Here is a 19,794-nt window from a genome sequence, read left to right as displayed (position 1 = left end):
GGACAAGATGTGTTGACCGAACGTCAAAACCAAAATTGGTTTGTAAATTTTCTTTCACGCAATTTCGAACATGCATCCTCATCCCACGGCCTGGAAGCCGATGTGGATAAAATAAAGTATTTGGTCGATGCAAATCTTCGAATAACCACTCGAGAGATTGGATCAAAACGGATTATATATAATTGTAAAAAAAAGAATAGGTAATCTTCTAAACTGTTTAAAGTATACATACATATTTCAGAAGAATTGTTAATTTTCTCAAAAGCTTTGGCACCAAATATAGCTTGAGAGAAGAAAGAATTAAACATTATAATGATATAATTAACTTTCAAAAAATATATAGCCTTGCTTGTAAAAAAGTAAAGATGAGATGAAAATAGCAGTTGCACATACGTTTATCCCATTTGTTTTATTTCCCGGATTGTCACTCGAATGCCTATTTTTTCCAAAATAACTGTACCACTTACCTGTAACGAGAAAAGAGATAATAAAAGTATTATTAATAAAGTGTTGCAATAACTAATGTTTTCTTAATGACTATGATTACATTATTTGAATTGAAAAATTTTTCAACAACTGATTGCAAAAATGTAAATTGATTTTTCGTTTCATTTTTTTTATTTGTAATTGCAAAAAACATGGCAACTAAGCATCAATCAAAAAAGATCAAAATGTTAGTTAAACACAAAAATGTTGACTTCTAGTATATTCATACTAGTAGTTATGTGTAGTGTATGTATCTATTTTGTATTGAGAAATAAATTGTTTTAATACATGTTTGAATTCACCTTTAAGCTGACTTACAGCGGCGAGCATATAATAGGGAACACTATAAAAATGTGTGATAATTGTAAATTTGTATACACGATTTATTAATACTTTGATGACTTAAAGTCAGTACAACAATGTGTTCTACTTTTCTGCCTAGCACTGTACTATGTATGACGATAATAAATGCTGTTTGAATACATTCGTGCAACGACAAACGTCGAAAGAATTGCATAAGATGCAAACGAAGTTTACAAACACAAAATCGTTAAAGAAAATCAGCAACAAATTGACAGCAGAAAAAGATATAGAACAAGGAAAAAACAAAAGCCACGAATAAATGCATATAAATAGAGGGGCTACTCTTTGGACTAACTATGTATATTCGTAGTTAACTAGATCGAACGACATCTGGTAATAAAACATGAAGAAACAAAAACAAAATTGATCGTATAAAAAACCGAACAAACACACATGAGTAAGAGCGAGAGTATAATGCGCCTGCGCACCACCTCATTCGATTCAAAAGCGTGTACATGAACATTAAGATGCAATTGTCGTGCACACATACACACACACATACACATTTCCAGCACTTTTACGTAAAAACATAGAAAACGAGAACATTCAAGGCCGTTTAGGGCCGCTTGCCAAGTTAATATGCGGTTCGACGACTACACGAAAAGCCACCTCGCCGATTGCCGCCTCGTCGTTGCTGCCACCGCAGCAGCTGTTGTTGAGCCGCACAGCTGTGTGGCAATATGTAACAACTAATGGCAATGTTCGACTCGCCTTTTTGTGTATTCAATTCACTTTTTGCTGAGCGGAATTATTTTTCTAGTTTACCCGCCTCATAAGAATCGCCCAATTCTCAAGTCTCTAGTCTAAAGCTGTGGATGATTGCTAAAGCGGTTGCTGCGTGTTCGGTTGTCATTTGCGCTGCTGACTCTGCGTCTGTCCGTAAATGAGGCATAAATCAAGGCGGCTATGTAGTAAATAAAGATTTAGCGGATCGAGCAAGACCCAATGGCGATAAAGCAAATCGCTTTATTTTCGAATATTTTTTCTGGTGTCATTGCGCGTTGGTGTCACAAAAATCGTGCTGATATTATATGAACAAGAAATGATTTAGAGTATTCGAGAACTTGTCAAATTGTCAAAATGCTTCGTGTGTATTGGAAGTGGCAATTTTGCAGTATTTTGGGAAAATTATGCGCAAATCTTATCTGCTACGGACGTTTTTGACTGTTACGCAACACTAGGTGTGGCCAGGTGCAATCTGACATTTCCATGGGAAAGTTTGACATTTTTTAGCATAACATCACTCAGAACGTTTTGTCAATCGTGAATTGTTTTATTCACAGGGAATTAAAAAAATCATCTCGGCCATTTGTCACAACTTTCGACGCGGATTATCGCGACAAGAGTGCATCGATGAAATAAAATCTTTTTATGGCTCGATGAAGCACCTCCAATATCACTGTGAAAAGCTGGTACAACGAATTCAATCGTGGCCGACGCTCGCTCAAAGACCGTGAAGGTCGTCCAAAAACAGCCGTTGTGCCAGAAAACATCGATGCCGTACGTGAACTGATAATGCAAGACCGTCATGTAACATACCTTCAGATAGAGGCATGCCTATGCATTTCTCCCACCAGCATACATTCGATATTGCATGAACACCTGGCCGTAAAAAAAGTTTGTTCTCGTTAGATCCCGCACAATTTGACAATCGCTCAAAACAAGTGTTTCGAAAATTGGTTTGAGCGCATGCAAAAGTGTATAAATCTTGATGGAGAATATTTTGAAAAACAATAAAACCATTTTCGTTGATAAATATTCCTATTTTCCTTATTAGGCCAGAAATATATATAGCAGCCCTCGTACTGCTGCTGTCAATGTTTTTCGCTCGCAAGTTCCGTTTGGTGTCATTTGGGGGACATATTTGGCACCAATAAACTAAATATTTAATTAGTTGTCCAACAAACAGCCATTGGATGGAAATTAATACAAGCTACAAAGTGGTTTTGAAGTCAAGGTGACTGGTTTAGTAGACAATTTATCACACCTACTCTGTTTGCAAATGTACATATTCGTTATCCGTTATACGAGGACGATCCAATATCTACTAAACTTACAAAAGAAAATCGAATATTTGGGATAAATATTTATTTCTCAACATATTTAAAGTATAGCTCGCAAATATTTGACTTAGGGATGCTCAACTTCTTTAAAATAAAATTTCTAGAGGACTATTTGACTATTTCAAATTTTAAAACATACGGGACAAAATATTAAGAATACGATGGTTCGAGAAGCAGTTCGTAGTCTAATTGGATCATTTTGACCGTGACTACGGCAGAAACATTGCGTTTTCGTGGTGGATTACCATTTATTACCATCAATTTGGAAATCGGCATCAATATCCCAATAGTTCAGCACATGCTTTGTGAGAAAATGGTGGCCATTACCTTTTCGTTACATTCTTAACCTTCTTCAGAGATGGTTTGCCCGGTGAAATCCACCCTTTAGAAGGTCTGTAGTTTATACCAGGGTTTACATGTGTCGTTGTCGGTCACAAAATGACGAAGAAATTTGTTTGGATTGTTCCTAAACGGCGTAAAATATCGATGTAAGTAATCTCACGGTTGAGCTTGTTGGTCGAGGGGAACAATATTGTCCTCATTATAGCATCTTATATACATATAGTCTTAGAAGAGACCTGTAGTTTTGTCAAATTATGGCTAGCCGACTGGGGCATAAATGTGATCGAACAAAAGTGCAATACAAAGGTTCCAATCAAAAATCACGTGTTCACCATGGTACATGTGTAATGAAACTGTCTACGCAAATCTTGATATCCATATGTTAAATAAGGAGATAGAGGACAGCAGAAAGAAATATGTATCTAAACTCCGAGATCACACAAACCCATTGGGCAATATCTTGGCACATTATTGCAGTCAAACGCTTTAAAAGAAGAGATCTGCCTGCCTACTAGAGAGCACCGTTCTACCAAAATAGCTCAACAACACCCAGAGATATTAATAAAATTGTCCAACGGCGAAATTCATTTAAAATATTACATCTGACTTCAAAAACAAAAAAAAAACTTCAGAGTTGGGATGTAGCGAGACCTTCTCTCTATAAGAGAAACGAGTACTAAGTGACATTTAAAAATATGAATAAAAGTTTAAAGGCAATATAAAAACTCAGTCATAATTCCAGTTGCAATAACTATGTTTCTGAAACTTTCCCCTCTCTGAAAACAATATTATTTAGTTTAATAGTTACATTCGCCATACATAACCTTAGCGGGAGTCACGAATTTGCACTACAAATCAAAATCAATAAACTCCAAACAATGTAAATATCATTCTTGACTCTGAATAAACTCTGACTTTTAAGCAATTAAATTATTGTTCGTTCCGTCGCATGTGAACTCAAGCGTTCGCCTCTCAGCACGCGGATATCGCAGTTCATTCATTAAACGGTAATATAAACCATAATAGAGCGAGAAATGTATAAAAGACTAGGGTGTGAACGCAAAACGGTATTAATGTAGTGACTTTAAAGAACAATGACTTTGAATTAGCGATTTACCGCAAACAATCTAAGCAAATATGCACGAAAAAGCAGCTAAAAAAAAGACCAAATTACATTCATATTTAAACATAGGCATAACCGAATTAGTTGCAGCTAATAGCTCGTGAAAAATTAGCACCGACTTTATGACTAATGCCAACGGAGCTTTCATGAGCTTTAAAAACTTAAGTAGGAAATGAATGAATCAAATAATTAATTGGGCCTGGCAAATGTTTAGATTGTAACTGCGAATGAACATTTGAACTGTCAAGAACGTCAAGTCAAAGCAGTGTTGAGACTGAAAAATCGTGGTAAAATAGAATTCGGTTATTTGTGATACAAATTAAACTGACTAACTGTATTTGTATATGAATGAGCTGGAAAGACTTAAAACTGAAAAGGTTGGCACGAAAGTGAATGTTGCTGGCAGCAGTGGCGAACGTGTTGCAATACAGTGTCAACAAAAAGTGTTTGGAATTTGCGCAAATGAAGAACACAAAAAAATTTAAATTAAAAAAAGAAACATAAAAAAGTCATATAAAATTGACGCGCGCCCATTCCGCTGACTACGCTTTTGGCATATTGATCGACCAACTAAATGAGCACTCATTTACCGCACTGGACACCAGCTTGCTGCTTACAATTGTACACAAGGAGTGCAATACAGAGTCTGATCATAATAGCAACAACAATAACGACAGCAGTTGCTTTGACAACACACAGTTGACATTTATTTAGTTCAGTCCAAAGACATTTTGCGGCGCGAAAATCACAAAGTGTCTTAGCAATTGCAGCAAACCCAGTTAACGACAGTGTTTTTTTAGCGATTTTTTCGACGTCCGTCAATGGCGCGCTGTTGATTGATAGCAATCACAAGCAGCAAGACATGACGCACAGTGTGTTGCCTGCGGATATAATTGTCAAAAAAAAAGTGGAATTGTATTGTATTGAAAAATATTGCACAATAGCGCGGCTTAAAAGATAGTGTGATATTTTGTATAATCCCTGAAATCGTGTAAAAGTTATGCTTTGCATTTGTAATTTGCTCGACTAACTTTTGAAAGAAACACCAAATTCGACCAAAATTTATTTAAAAAAAAAAATAGATTTATGAAAGAAGGAATTGAATATTATCTTGATTGAATCCAGTGGTGTTCCATATGCGCGAGGAAAGATGAAGAAGGATATGTTGGGAAAAATATAACACTATGTACAATTTTACAAAATAGGTTGTTGTTGTTGTTGTAACGGCTTAAAACATTCCCCAAATAATTCTGAGGAATGCTGCCGATTTGACAGTCCTTGGCCAGATAAGAATCCGGGTCCGTACCGGTTACGTAGAACCGACTGTCGTGAGAACGGTACAAAATAGGTAGATATGTTTGATTACTTGACTGTTTTCCTAAATGACCATACCATAAGTAAAGTTCACAAAAAAATTTTGTAATCTCTATGGCATTTTTGGCAACTCCTAGGTGATCCTGTGACAGATTAAATTTGAATCTGACAACGAACTGCTGATCTATTCTTAAGTACCGTAAGTATAAAACAAGCCCTCTGAATAATTAGTATGAAATAATATATGATTGTGATAAAAACTTCACAATAGAACCCTATAGTGATGAGGAAAGCCTACAGGAGCAATATTATATGATCCGATGAAATAAAAGTGAATAAAATGAGTTCTGATCGACAATGCATCTGGAAAAAGTGAAAAACTGTTTGACAGGCACATAATGATCACATAAAAAGTTGGTGGTTTGGGGTAAGTTGGAAAACTGGTTAAAGTCGATAAATATAGGGAACATATTAGAATACGAGTAAAAAGCTTTAGCTTTTATGGCAAAAATAGATTAAGTTATACCATAAGTGACTGTTCGAAAAATTTTTAATAATGTTTTATCCAATTCGAGCCTATCTCTGGGACATTTAAAACGAAGCCTCGTTGACAAGCCAATGGTGTGGTCAATAAGGGATGAAATGTGGAAGAATTAAGCGTCTGGCCATATGGGAGCAGCTCATAGTGGATGATTCCCTTCCAATCACACCAACCGCAAACCTTCCTGGCCCGGCCACTGTTTGTGATGTTTCGCTTGATATTGTCGTGTGTATACATTTTACGTCGCCAGTCACTATCCGCTTCAAAAATGGGTCGAGTTCGTTCCGTTTCAGCAGCATATCGCAGGCGTTGATTCGATTCAGAAGGTTTTTTTTTGCGTCAAATAAAGGTTTTTTGTGTATCCAGCCTTCTGCAGATGGTTTAAAATGGTTTGGTGTGGTCAATAATGGATGAATTGTGGAAGATTCGTGGCACGTGGTGTGGAGCTCCAAATCTATGCCAAGATCTTGTCGAGAGCATGCCCAGAAGGCTCCAATATGTTTTAGATCCTAAAGGCGCTCACACTAAATATTAAAACTATTTTGGTTCCAAGGTCAACTAAATAATCTACCTTCATTTACTTATATTGTTAGTCATTGAGCAGCCGTTATGGTGTGAAATCAAATAATTTCTGCTGTATTTTATTCATTTCAAAAATTATTAATTAAAAAAAAAATTCTAAATATAAATACGTTTACACATTTTAAATAAAATCATGATCAATACTTTAAATCATAGAAAAATAAATGTATGTATATTAATTTCCATCCAAACAAATTTAAAATTTTTACCCGTAATTACTATGAAAGTAATACACTGTGCAGCGCCAGCCCAACGACAGCGAGTGCGCGGCCCACAGCCAACCACCGAAATCAAAATAGAAATAGACGTTCGAACATCGACTAGATTGGCTGGCTGACCATTAATGGTTATCTAAAATTGTCAAGTTTTCGTGGTTTGTATCACAAAATTTAATTAAACACGCTTGCATGTTGTTTAGCATATTTACAACCAATTTTCTGATTTTGATTAAAAATAGAACCAAAATCTGCATGGCAATTATCGTCAGTTAATTATACCACTTTAGAATTTTAGTAAAAAAAAAAAATTTGAATTTCCAAGCAAATTATAACTATTTATTAATTTTGATTATGTGCTAACAAAATTTTTTTAATCTGCGGTCTACACACCTCTGCGGACTTTTCTATTTGTAGTCATATCTGTTGTGGGAAATATTTAATGAGACAAGGTTAAGTTAACTGCATTGCAGATTTTTTCTGCATGGTTAATGGTATAATAAAATTATTAGCTAAAATTACATATTCATGCCTACCAAGCGCTGATAAACCCACTTATACCCACATATATCTTTTAAACATCGCTAATAAAACGAAAATTCCCACACCTCTTAAAAAATCGCACAGCCACAAATTAACAAGAGCAAACAACAAAGCTCAGTTGGCAAAAACAAAAAACATTTTAATATGACTCACGCCAATTCGCACAAAGCTTTCGACTGTTTAGCGCAGACATTTCTAATTTAAATAGTTCCCAGGGAACGCGTGAGCAACGCCTACGCCACACTGCCAGCTATATGCCGAACACAGGATAAAAAATGTGGCGTGACAACTCAGTAGGGTTCGTGATATTTTTAAATTTATTTCAACACATACACATGTATCTACTAAGTCTCCGTATTTGCTCTTTATATTCAATGCAAATGCAAATATTGCCGGTATTTACTTTAGTACTTAGTCACTTGACCTCATGTGTGCGCTTGGACCGTAAAGGTCAAACCTTTGCACTTTTATGAATACAATCACGATTCTGTGTAAATAAACTCATAAAAGCACGCGATATTCGTATGTGACAATTTCTTATAATATTTTAAAATGATAGATAAATACATACATATATAAATGCAAAATAATGTTTGTCTTGAGATTGTTGAAAAACAAAGACCGCACCCATCCGTCTTTTAGAGGTTATGTTATTATTGAATGCAATGTCTCTTTAAAGGTCAGACATGTTCTCTCTGATATTGTAACACGTATGAGGTTTACTTTAGATGAGTTCAAATATTAAGAATAAACGTGGTAGGTTAAGAAAAATTTGGTTTGTGTGGGAGATACCCTTAGAAAAATTCAATTAGAGGGTTAGAGTCTAGATTCAAAATTAAAACAAAGAATACCATATTTTTTAAATTTTCTGTTGGTTTTCAATATTTAGTTTTAAAAGAACATTTACAGGGGGTTTCACTAGAAATTTGCAGTTATTTTTTGCATTTGGGAACATTCAAAGCGAAATTCAATTAAAGGCAATGTGTTTAAAGGCCGTTGAGTAGGTACGTCGAGCAGACTTTGGCTCCTTTAATGATTTTATTATAATTATATATCAAATTTTTTACTACATGGTGATCAAACAAATACAACACTAAACGAATAACAAGTAAGGAAAGGCTAAGTTTGGGTGCAACCGAAAATTTTATACTCTCTCAATTTATTGATATAGTTTTGTTAAGACAACATACAATTTGACCCATATATTCAGCATAAATAAAGCATAGTATATGAGGGCTGAGGTAATTCCTAAAACGATTTCACTATTAAACCCCTCGTATTTTTGAAAAACCTATAATTAGGTATATGGGAGCTGGGGGAGTTAAGAACCGATTTTAACCATTTTTGGTAAAGAGACACACTACTACACTAGAAAAAAAAGATTCGCTCTGAATTAAATTAAGATACCTTAGAAATTTACCGACATTTTCGGTGAAAAATTGCCCTAAGGCACTGAATTATTCATATTCAATATCAAGGCATCGAAAAGTTAAAGTCCGATTTCAAAATTTTTTTCACAAGTTATAATTTGATTCTGATCACATACACTAGTTGTGTAAAGTTTTATTACACTATCTTCATTGGTTCGTATGTATATATTATAAAGTGAAGGAATGAGATGGAATTCAAAATTTAGTTATATGGAAAGTAGTCGTGGTTGTGAACCGATTTCACCAATTTTTCATCACGGTGTCAAGAAAATACTATATACAGAATTTCATTGAAATCGGTCGAGTAGTTCCTGAGATATGGTTTTTGATTTTGTAAGCAAATCTGACTACAGCTTCCTTCTGCCATTTCTTCTGCAAAATTTAGGGTTTCTGATGTTATTCGTTAGTGAGTTAACGCACTTTTAGCAATTTTCAATATAACCTTCGTATGGGAGGTGGGCGTGGTTATTACCCGATTTCCACTATTTTCGTGGTGTATAATGGTGTACGCAAAGGAAATGACTGCAGAAAGTTTGGTTTGTATAGCTATATTGGTTTGCGAGATATATACAAAAACCTATTTGTGGGTTTTCACCAAAAAAATTACATCCAAATATATCCCTCCTAGTGCAATCCTTTTTACCAAATTTTACTTCTATAACTTTATTTATGGCATGACACTTAATGTGTTTTCGGTATCTCCATTTTGTGGGCGTGGCAGTGGACCGATTTCGCCCATCTTCGAAAGCAACCCTCTCACGGTCCCAAAGAATATTTGTACCAAGTTTCGTCAAGATATCTTAATTTTTACTCAAGTTACAGCTTGCACAGACGGGCAGACATCGATTTCAAATCTACTCGTCACCCTGATCACTTTGGTATATAAGATTCTAAATCAAGCTCTTTTAGTTTTAGGTGTTATAAACAACTGTTATGTGAACAAAACTTTGTTGCGAGAGTATAAAAATAACCAAATAATGTCAACGGACACCAAGTCTGCAATAATTCGATTGTCAAAGCGACGTTTTCTAAAGTTCGTTGACAGACATGCTCCGAAAGATTTTTTTACCTAGTTCCCAACATGTTCGCTCACTATTTGGGTAGCTTTCAGTTTCTAGAAAATTACACCGATGTGTAAAATTTCTGGGCCTACGAAGAAGTTCGTATGAACTCCTAATAATGAAGCAAGTATTCACCAGCTTACTGCGGCCATAGATGTTTTCCGAGCCAGTGGATATTGGTCTCAGAACAGAAGATCGAAGTATTGAGCACTTTTCCTAGATCTGAATTCAATTGAAAACATGTGGGGAACTTAACTCGATGAGTTTACTCTGATGGAATCAAATTTTTTCCCGAAAATATAGGAAAGTTTCTCAGATATTTTAAAAACATTCAGAGCTCTTCCTCACTTGTTTCTATTACCGTGAATACCGTATTCGCTATTCCTTTAACTCTTCAAAATGTTGTCAGTGCTGTTAAACGATATTTTACGACCTGGTCATGATGTTCGAATAAACAACAAATCCTATATAACCATATACATACTTGATAAGTACTCAGGAACTGAACCATACCTAGGTATATTATACATATGTATATGTGAAGAGTTTTGAGAAAGTTCACAAGAAATGATCCTCCTTATAGAGGCGAATATTGTAATATTTCCCAATCATCGTTTGCGAATTATTGAAGCACTTGCTGTTTATTTCTAGGGCTTCTGTATTGTAGGTATGTGCATATTACTAATTTTCACACTTTTTATTAGCAATAAATGGTTTGTATTACTTTGAGCTTAGAACTTTCGCCAGTGAAGTATATATTTTTTTTGCATTTTTGCGCTACGCATTTTATATAGGCAGCGTGGCCGAGCGGTCTAAGGCGCTGGTTTTAGGCACCAGTCCGAAAGGGCGTGGGTTCGAATCCCACCGCTGTCAACACACATTTTTTGTCATTAAAGTAGGTTGATAGTTAGAAATAAATGCACTCATATATATATGTATGCACAGACAAATCCAGTTATAGTCCGTTTTCGACTATTTTTTCACAAGTGAAGACAGAGATGATAATTTGTGTAAAGTTTTGTTCCGCTATCTTCATTGGTTCCTTATGTATACATTATAAAGTGAAGGAATCAGATGGAATTCAAAATTGAGATATAGTTTTTTATCCGTGTTATCAAGGTGTCAGGAAAATATTATATACCGAATTTCATTGAAATTTGTCGTGTAGTTCTGAGCTTCCAGAATAGCCGAATTTCTGTAAAATTTAGGGTTTCTGACGTTTTTCGTTAGTGAGTTAACCCACTTTTAGTAATTTTCAACCTAACCTTTGTATGGGAGGTGGGCGTGGTTATTATCCGATTTCAATTATTTTCATGGTGTGTGGTGGGGGGAGAACCGACTACAGAAAGTTTGGTTTATATAGATTCATTGGTTTGCGGGATATATACAAATAACTGATTTGGGGGCGGGGCCACCACGCCCACTTTCACAAAAAATATGCCCTCCTCAGGGTGCAAAGGAATACGTGGTCCAAGTTTCGTTAAGATATCTCAATTTAACTCAAGTTTCCGTTGCACGGACAGACGGACGGACGGAGAGACAGACATCCGAATTTCAACTCGTCTCGTTATCCTGATCATTTTGATAATATAACCCACCCTATATCTAACTCGTTTAGTTTTATGACTTACAAACAACCGTGAACGTTGTGAACAAAACTATAATACTCTCTTAGCAATTTTTGTAACGAGAGTATACAAATAATTAATAAAATAATTTATTAAACTGAGTAATGGTGAAAAACTCTTAGATGAGATTTTAAAATTTTGGAAGTATTATCCAATGTTGGAGGTAAAATCCTTTTTTAGCGAAAAATAACTTCAATATTTATATTTAAAAAAATATTGAATTTGCCATCAATCACATAATACAGATTAAAAGGATATTGGCTTTGTCCGGGCTCTTAGCCAGGTCACGCTACATTTCGTGAGTGATGTACCCAGTTAAAGATAAAAAATCCACAAATGGGTCACTCAAATGTCACTCAAATCATATTTTCTAGGAATTTGCATCATCAAATAAATCAATAAAAATTATGGCAATATACCATGGATTAGGCTTCGCATTGCCTCCATATCCTGTGTATTATCCGGAACTGCCAACTAGAGACTTATTACTGTTTCTAGACATCCTGAGAGAAGGAGGAAGATCGCTACAATCGGTATATCGCCCTTGAGAGCGCTTATGTTCGATAATAATATAGAATTTTGGAAACAGTGTTTCACTGTAACAATACAAAAGATTTGACTATTACGTAGATATTTCTTAAAACTGCTCTTAAGTCTGAAAGTTGAGTATGAAGTAAGTCAAAATGTATCACTTACATATTAAATGATCAAATTTAATATTAACCCTATTACGCTACATTCCACAACTCTGGAGAGCACAAAAAATTAAATTAAAATTAATTACGCAAAATACCTTACCTTCTCATTCACTGTATATGTATATACATATAACATGTGGGTGAAACAATTAAATACTAAGTAGGTCAGACAGTAAGATTAGCCTGCAACTCTATAACCAGGAAATTATTACTCACGTAGCGCGACACATAAGCCCTCTGACCCAGTTACCCACTCACAAACCTTCCCCCCCACAGCATTTTCTTTCATTAATAAGCGTCGGTTATCCGATAAGTTGGAATCAAATGGCCAACAAATAGACACATAACAGCACATATTAATTGCGTAATGGCGTAGGATTACAAAACTGCAATAGACTCTACAAGCGACAAAGTGTTTTAATAATCTGCAACAAAAACAACACACAGCTTCTTGGTATAATATGATCTGGAGTCATTGATGTCCGACCGCTAGGCCGAAATGACATCGTATCCCAAAAGCACGTACCACAACAACATACATCTGTACATGTATACATACAGACAATTGTAGTGTAGGAGAGCGTTAGTAATGGATTAAGAGTTGGACTAGGCTGTGACTAGGTGCCGATGTCCAACTGATTTAAAATGCAATAACACAAACATGAGCACTTTCGAAAGCAAAAAAAAAATAATAAAATAAAAATTGTGAAAACTAAAATTGTAACAAGAGCGCGCGCACAACAATGTAGAGTATAAGTAACTACAACAACCACAAACGAAAATGAAGTAAATTTTCGCAAAAAGTGAATGTGCCTGACAAAGGTGTATGTAATACATACATTCTTACATAGGCATAAAGCTGCACATAAATAAATACCAACAACAAAAGCACGATGGAGTAGCATAGAAAATGTGATTTATTTAGTTTTTTCGTTCCAAGCTGAGCTTCACATTTCAACCAGGAAAACACCAAAGTAGACGTATGAAGCGCGTGAAAATGTAATTGCTTGGGCAGTTGAGGCGCCCCAACACAAACAACAACCATATGATGGTTTGTATGTTGCACATAATTTTATAATTTCATATGCTACAAATCGAAATTGGCAGCCGTGTTGCCAGCAGCCGAAGTGAGTGATGAAAATTACAGTTGATTGATTTGGAAAAGAGTGCAGGCAATGATTTCAGGAAGCGCCACCAGCAGTGTTAATCGAGGTAATGAGATGACCTCGCCGATATGTTATAAAATGCGGCACGAACTAGTCAGAAACAAAAACAAAACAAAAAAAAAAAAAAAAACAAACCTAAATAGTGTAAACAATTCCTCTTACTTTTGTTATGAATATGGTAAACAATGCTTTGGGTGTGTCTTCAGTTTTTAGTATTCAATTTTGCAAATTTAATCATTAAAATTAGTAATACACAATTAAAGCAATCTTGAGAAACAATTAACTAATTAGACTTTCTACTTATACTCCTATGATATAATAGCTTATTGATAAGCAAATCTTTCCGGAAGCGGAAGTTTTTGTTTATAATATAAAAGGGATGGGCAGAAAATTGATTTTATAGAGCCAAACGACAACAAACAAATTAAAAATTACAAAAAAACATCACGTCTATAATAAATTAACTGTTAAGCCTACGAAATCATGTTTGAGTGAATGGGTATGGCCTGAAATGCTCTCTCAAGCGGATTTATAATTTAGCAGTATCTGCTTCGTGACCTTTGTAATAAGAATTATCGAGTTCGGAAATATAATAGAATAGAATTGGAACTACCTCAAATACCCTTAATTAGGAATTCGATGGACAAAACGAGCTCTCGTTGTCCAAGAGTTACTTCCTCACACAACCTTTAATATCCCATGGATGAACATCATTATCAGATATATCTTAATAATTCACACACACATTCACATTCAACCAAACATTGTTAGATCTCTCATATATTTGAGTTTGAGTTTCTCAAGTATAAAGCAAGATAAGGAACCAGTAAGAACATAACTTTTTGAGCTTTTTCCAATTTCATGTAAAAAGTTAAATTTATAGGCCAAAAGGGTTTCCTATACCTACAAAAAGGTTGTCCTCATGCACTGGCATCTGACCTGTTGTAACCTGTGTTACCTTGGATTAAAAATGTTGTTTCTTTTTTGAATAATGTAAACACTTCTTCCTCTCATATCTGATAGGTAGTCAAAAATATAGTCTGGAAAGAAAAAATGTCGTAAGTACTATGAAGCTTTTGAACGGTAAAAATAATTTAATTTTACCCGTTAAATGGTATTTAATATCCACAGATCAATAAAATCAGCGCTAACTGCTCCGTCTGATATCGCTACAAACTAGGTAAACTAAATCCCTACCCTATCAGAGCCTTCAACTTAAAGGTTTGCACCAGATTGATACATTTAGTATATTTATTTCCTTGGAGAGCTTCATCGAAAAGCAAGAGACACCCCTAATTCGAGGATATATGTATATGTTCAATGTGGTTTCTTAACCTCCTAAATTATAGATTTGTTGTGGGTGCCCAAATATTCCAATTCAAAGTAACCACACCTTTACATACAGATACATACAAACAAAACGTAAACTTGCAATGTAATGTTCACTGTTATACACCAATTTAATGCTTAAACATGGATATAAATATATGTTTTGAACTATGCTTTAAGCGCTAAACTACTTGATTGCAGAGCAATTGTGGTACTACATCCAAATATATGTATGTATATATATGTAGTATACGGATATACCATGTATTGCAGAGTTGGGGAGAGTAAAAAAACGATAATTTATATTCGCTTTAGGTTGAAGCTCAGTTTGTAGATTGTGTATGCTAATTTGCTTGCTTGTGTTTTTCATGTAAATTTAAATGATACCATTTTCGGGTTAAACACCTTTTATATTGAGCTTTAAAATCGCAAAAAACGGCGGTGTGGAGGGACGGATTTCGCGTTTACGATCCATTGAAACTACTCTGACACAGAAGTTGTTTTTAAAAATAAAATTGTGAGGTCCGAAGTCTCTCCGAGTATATGTACTTACAGTTAAGCGTTATAAGGAAGTAGGATCTAAGAATCCCACTTCTCGTGCAAGACGGAATTATTCTCGATGAAATACATATATTTCTAGCAGTTGATAGTGAGTCCCAAATTGAAACTGAAGAGAACTTTCTTCGAAGATGACAAGTATAACTAAATAAAACCGACTTTCCATTCATTGAAAATAAAATACAGTAGAAACTAATTCTGCATCCATATATATAATATTAAGTGGCAAAACTTCCTGTTCGCATACTCCTCCTAGACGGCGTACCCGATTTCAATGAAATCTTCAGTGGTGATTGGGGTCTGTGTGGAGGGTGCACATAAGAAATTTAATGTGTGTATCATTGCACGTTTTGCACAAAAAAAAATGAATTTGCAAGAACATTACTATAATCCGAAATACCACAATATTTCACTTGGAATGCGTCATTGAATACATTTCAACGACGAAAGCAAGGGGAGCGTGTTGACGGTTAGCCAAAGGTCCGTAAAACCGATGCCATAGGACGAATTTAAACCATCAATCCGAACAACGCCGAATGTTTCTATTTGCGTCTGCTAATAGTCAACGTGCGCGGACCAAGATCATTTGATGATTTGAAAACTGTTGACGGTCAGTTGTGTGCGACGTATCGTGAAGCATGTCAGCGATTGCATTTGTTAGAAGATGATATGCATTGGGACACCGCCATAATAATATCTACATGCCTTCCAAAAGTCAAATCCGCAAGAACTGTGGAATAAGTACAAAGACTGCATGACCGAGGACTTATTAATTTTGGCGCGTAATCGAGCATCGGACGCAGACTTGCTATATACATTACAAATGTATAATGATGCTTTGATATTGGTTGAAGATCTGTGCTTTACAATTGCGAATAAGGCATTAGCGCAACTTGGCATAACTGCGCCCAATCGTTCAGCGATTGCTATGCTTGACCATGAGCTTCAACGTGAACAACAATACGATTGCAATGAATTGTGTGCTTTCATACAAGCTAACATTACCAAATTGAATATTCAGCAGAAAAATGCTTATGATAAGATTATACGAGCGGTTGACATAACGCCGGTGGATTCTACTTTCTGGATGCGCCCGGTGGTACAGGGAAAACGTTTCTGATCTCTTTGATTCTTGCTACTATACGGTCACAGCAGAAAATTGCGCTGGCAATTGCCTCGTCAGGCATCGCTGCATTCAGCAATTCAGCATATCGAGGAATTCAGCAATGGCAAAAGTTTTGCGAGGAGCTGGAATAGTTCTATGGGATGAGTGCCCAATGGCTAACAAAAAGTCATTAGAAGCTTTCAATAGAACAATGCAAGATTTACGCCAAAAGCAACAACTTTTTGGCGGAGCATTAGTCTTATTATCTGGCGATTTTCGGCAAACTTTGCCAGTCATTCCTCGATCAACTCCTGCCGACGAAATAAACGCATGTTTAAAATCGTCAGTTTTGTGGAGACATGTTCAAAGGCTGACTCTTACCATCAACATGCGAGTCCAATTGCAAAACGATCGTTGTTGGACATTGGCGAAGGCAAAATACCAATCGATGATACCGGTTTGAACACATTGCCGAACAACTTTTGTACACTTTTACAATCGAAAGAAGAATTGATTGAAAGTGTATTTCCGAATATTATTCAACACTATTTAAGTGAATGCAATATTGGCACCGAAAAATGTACACGTCAACGAAATCAATTTTGCCATTCAAGAAAAACTGACAGGAGAAGCTAAAACATATACATCGACTGATAGCGTTTTGAATCCAGATGAAATAGTCAATTATTCAACTGAATTCTTGAATTCTTTGGATCCCCCCGGTCTGCCACCGCATAGTTTGGTCCTGAAAGTCGGTTCACCCATTATACTTCTACGAAATCTGAAGCCCCCGACTTTTATGTAATGGCACAATACTTTCAGTCAAAAAATTGTGGCCAAATTTGATTGAAGCAACAATACTAAATGGCAAGGCAGCAGGTGAAGTTGTACTCTTACCACGCATTCCCATGATTCCACCGGACATGCCGTTTGAATTTAAGCGCTTGCAGTTCCCAGTACGTCTTGCCTTTGCGATGACCATCAACAAATCGCAAGGGCAAACGTTTCAAGTGTGCGGCGTCAATTTGGAAGAACCGTGCTTCTCCCACGGCCAATTGTTCGTCGCATGCTCGAGAGTGGGAACACCAAGGTGCTTATTCATTTACGCGCCAGGTGGAAAAACCAAAAATGTTGTATACCAATATGTTTTATAAATGTTTTATAAATAAGTAACAGTTTTACAACAATAAATAAAACACAAAGTAAAAACCCTTAAGAGTTTTAATCGATTTAGGTGTAGCGAAGCGCACAGGGTAACAGCTAGTTTATTTATATATGTTAGGGTCAACCAGAAAATAAGTAACAATCTTGATAGAGATATGTTTGAATATTTTTTAGGAGACCCGAAAACATCGTTCGAATGGATGGAAAGGAAAAATTGTCTATGTATTTAATGCGGGAAGACTTCTACTCTGTCTTTCAAATATAAAAAGAGGAAAAACTTGTCTTAATTTGCTGTAGTATATTTCCAAAGACCAAAAAATTTGTTTTCCATATTAAAACAACGCTATAGAATTTGTTTCAAGCTAAAACAGGATGGTTATATTTCTGGTAAGCGATCTTCCAACCACTGGAAATACATATTTTTGGCGTTGAAAAGATTTAAAGGGGAGTCCTAAAGAGGTAGCTTAAACCAATTAGGTTCCTTCCTTTGTCACATAACACCGAAACACACCCCACTAATAGAAACAAATAAAAGGCCCTTATATGGCCAAAGATATAACGGACAATTGTATGTCAGTTTCATATGCCCATCAGTCAAAAAATTAAATGAGCGTAATTATTTGCCCACTCTGAACTTAATTGAAGTCCCACAAAAATACCAACTACGGCGTGAAAACCATAATCACAGCCATTAAATCAACGTAAGGGTAAAATAAAACAAATGGTTCCCGAACCACCGGGCTCGGTGGGCACTGTTTTTGTTGGCATTTCATAGTTGTAAAATATGCAAATTACTGCAATTCATCACACTCAATTACACTTTATTTACACTTAACGGGTGAGGGACGGCGAAGATGAGTTGCAAAGCTGCAGTTGCAACAAGCGTTATAATAGGTGTACTCGTATGTGTGTTTTAAAGAGCTCAGATGGCAAGTGACGAAAATGATATGATATGCCTCCACATACGTAAATATGTATGTACTACCGTGGTAGGTATGACGGTTGTTTTTTTTTTTTGCGGTGGCAATACTTGAGGTGTTTGTTGTTATACGTACAGTTGCAATTGCTAATTATTGACGTAATGGGAAAACGAATTGATTAATTTTTGATTGCCTTGCTTTAGATGGTGAGTTCGTGAAGAATTCACTTTTATACTTGCTCGTCTTCTTATTTTCTTCAATTAATGCAAGAAATTAAATTATGTGAACATTTTTATGCAAATTAAGCCCTGGATTTGGTTAGCCCTTACTGGCTGGATATTGAGTTTAGACATCGCTATCACCTTTATGTGACATTTTTTACTTTTTATAAATTACTGGCACAACTTCAACTTTAATCAGTAGTAAGAGAATTGTTGAAATAGACAGAATTGAAAATAGATAGATTAAAAAATCCATGTTTCGGTATGTTCTAGTTATCCGGTGAAAATAATACCGAAAATTACACCTCGTTGTCCGATTGTCGAATTTTCGGGTTCTTTGGACGACTTCCCTGTTCTATTAATTAATTTAAAAGTGTGCCATCAAAATACAGAGAAAAGTCCTATTGTCTATTGTCGCTCTTTCTTAAAATTGTTTTAAATGTAATAGAGAGTATAAAAATAAGTATACCTGATCATATCTTCAATGCATTTGAAAACCAATACGAACACAATAAATAACAACAACTAATATGTTCAAAACAATAAAACCAAACCAACAAACCATCGAAAACGGCACGTAACCAAAAACCACACTGCGCATGCGCAACCATCGCAGCACACACTTTAGCGGAATTTTCGACTTGAATGTGCCGACGCCATGCAATGTGATGCCATTGCAGTTCACTGTAGCCCGATATCGGCGCAGCGACTTGCCACAAAGCGTGCGAATTGTCGGTAGCGCCAGCTGAAATTCGTCATTTGAGATTTTAATTATTTATCGGTTATTCGCGTGAATCGTATTGAATAACCAAAAATGACAAGTGTGAGAATTGCGAACCTGAACAATTTATTAAAAAGTAGTAGAGGCAATACATTTGTGGCAATATTATCTCAACAATTCAAATACTTTCAAATACCGAAAGAAATAGTCAAAATATTGTG

General features: G+C 35.6%; 2 protein-coding genes and 1 non-coding gene across 8 annotated transcripts in view; 2 read left to right on the top strand and 1 right to left on the bottom strand.

Annotated features, from left to right (window-relative positions):
* LOC105218629 (uncharacterized) overlaps nucleotides 1–19,794 on the bottom strand; it is a 157,997-nt gene that overhangs the window by 108,445 nt on the left and 29,758 nt on the right. The gene's annotated exons all lie outside the window — the stretch shown is intronic.
* LOC105218627 (uncharacterized) overlaps nucleotides 1–19,794 on the top strand; it is a 72,495-nt gene that overhangs the window by 26,924 nt on the left and 25,777 nt on the right. The gene's annotated exons all lie outside the window — the stretch shown is intronic.
* Nucleotides 10,857–10,936, top strand: Trnal-uag (transfer RNA leucine (anticodon UAG)). The gene has a single exon. It is a non-coding gene; the product is annotated as a tRNA-Leu (tRNA).

Source organism: Zeugodacus cucurbitae, chromosome 2 (genome assembly GCF_028554725.1).
Source record: "Zeugodacus cucurbitae isolate PBARC_wt_2022May chromosome 2, idZeuCucr1.2, whole genome shotgun sequence".
NCBI classification, from domain to species: domain Eukaryota; kingdom Metazoa; phylum Arthropoda; class Insecta; order Diptera; family Tephritidae; genus Zeugodacus; species Zeugodacus cucurbitae.
The sequence above is the reverse complement of the archived record's forward strand: the minus strand, read 5'-3'. Positions and strand labels throughout refer to the sequence as shown.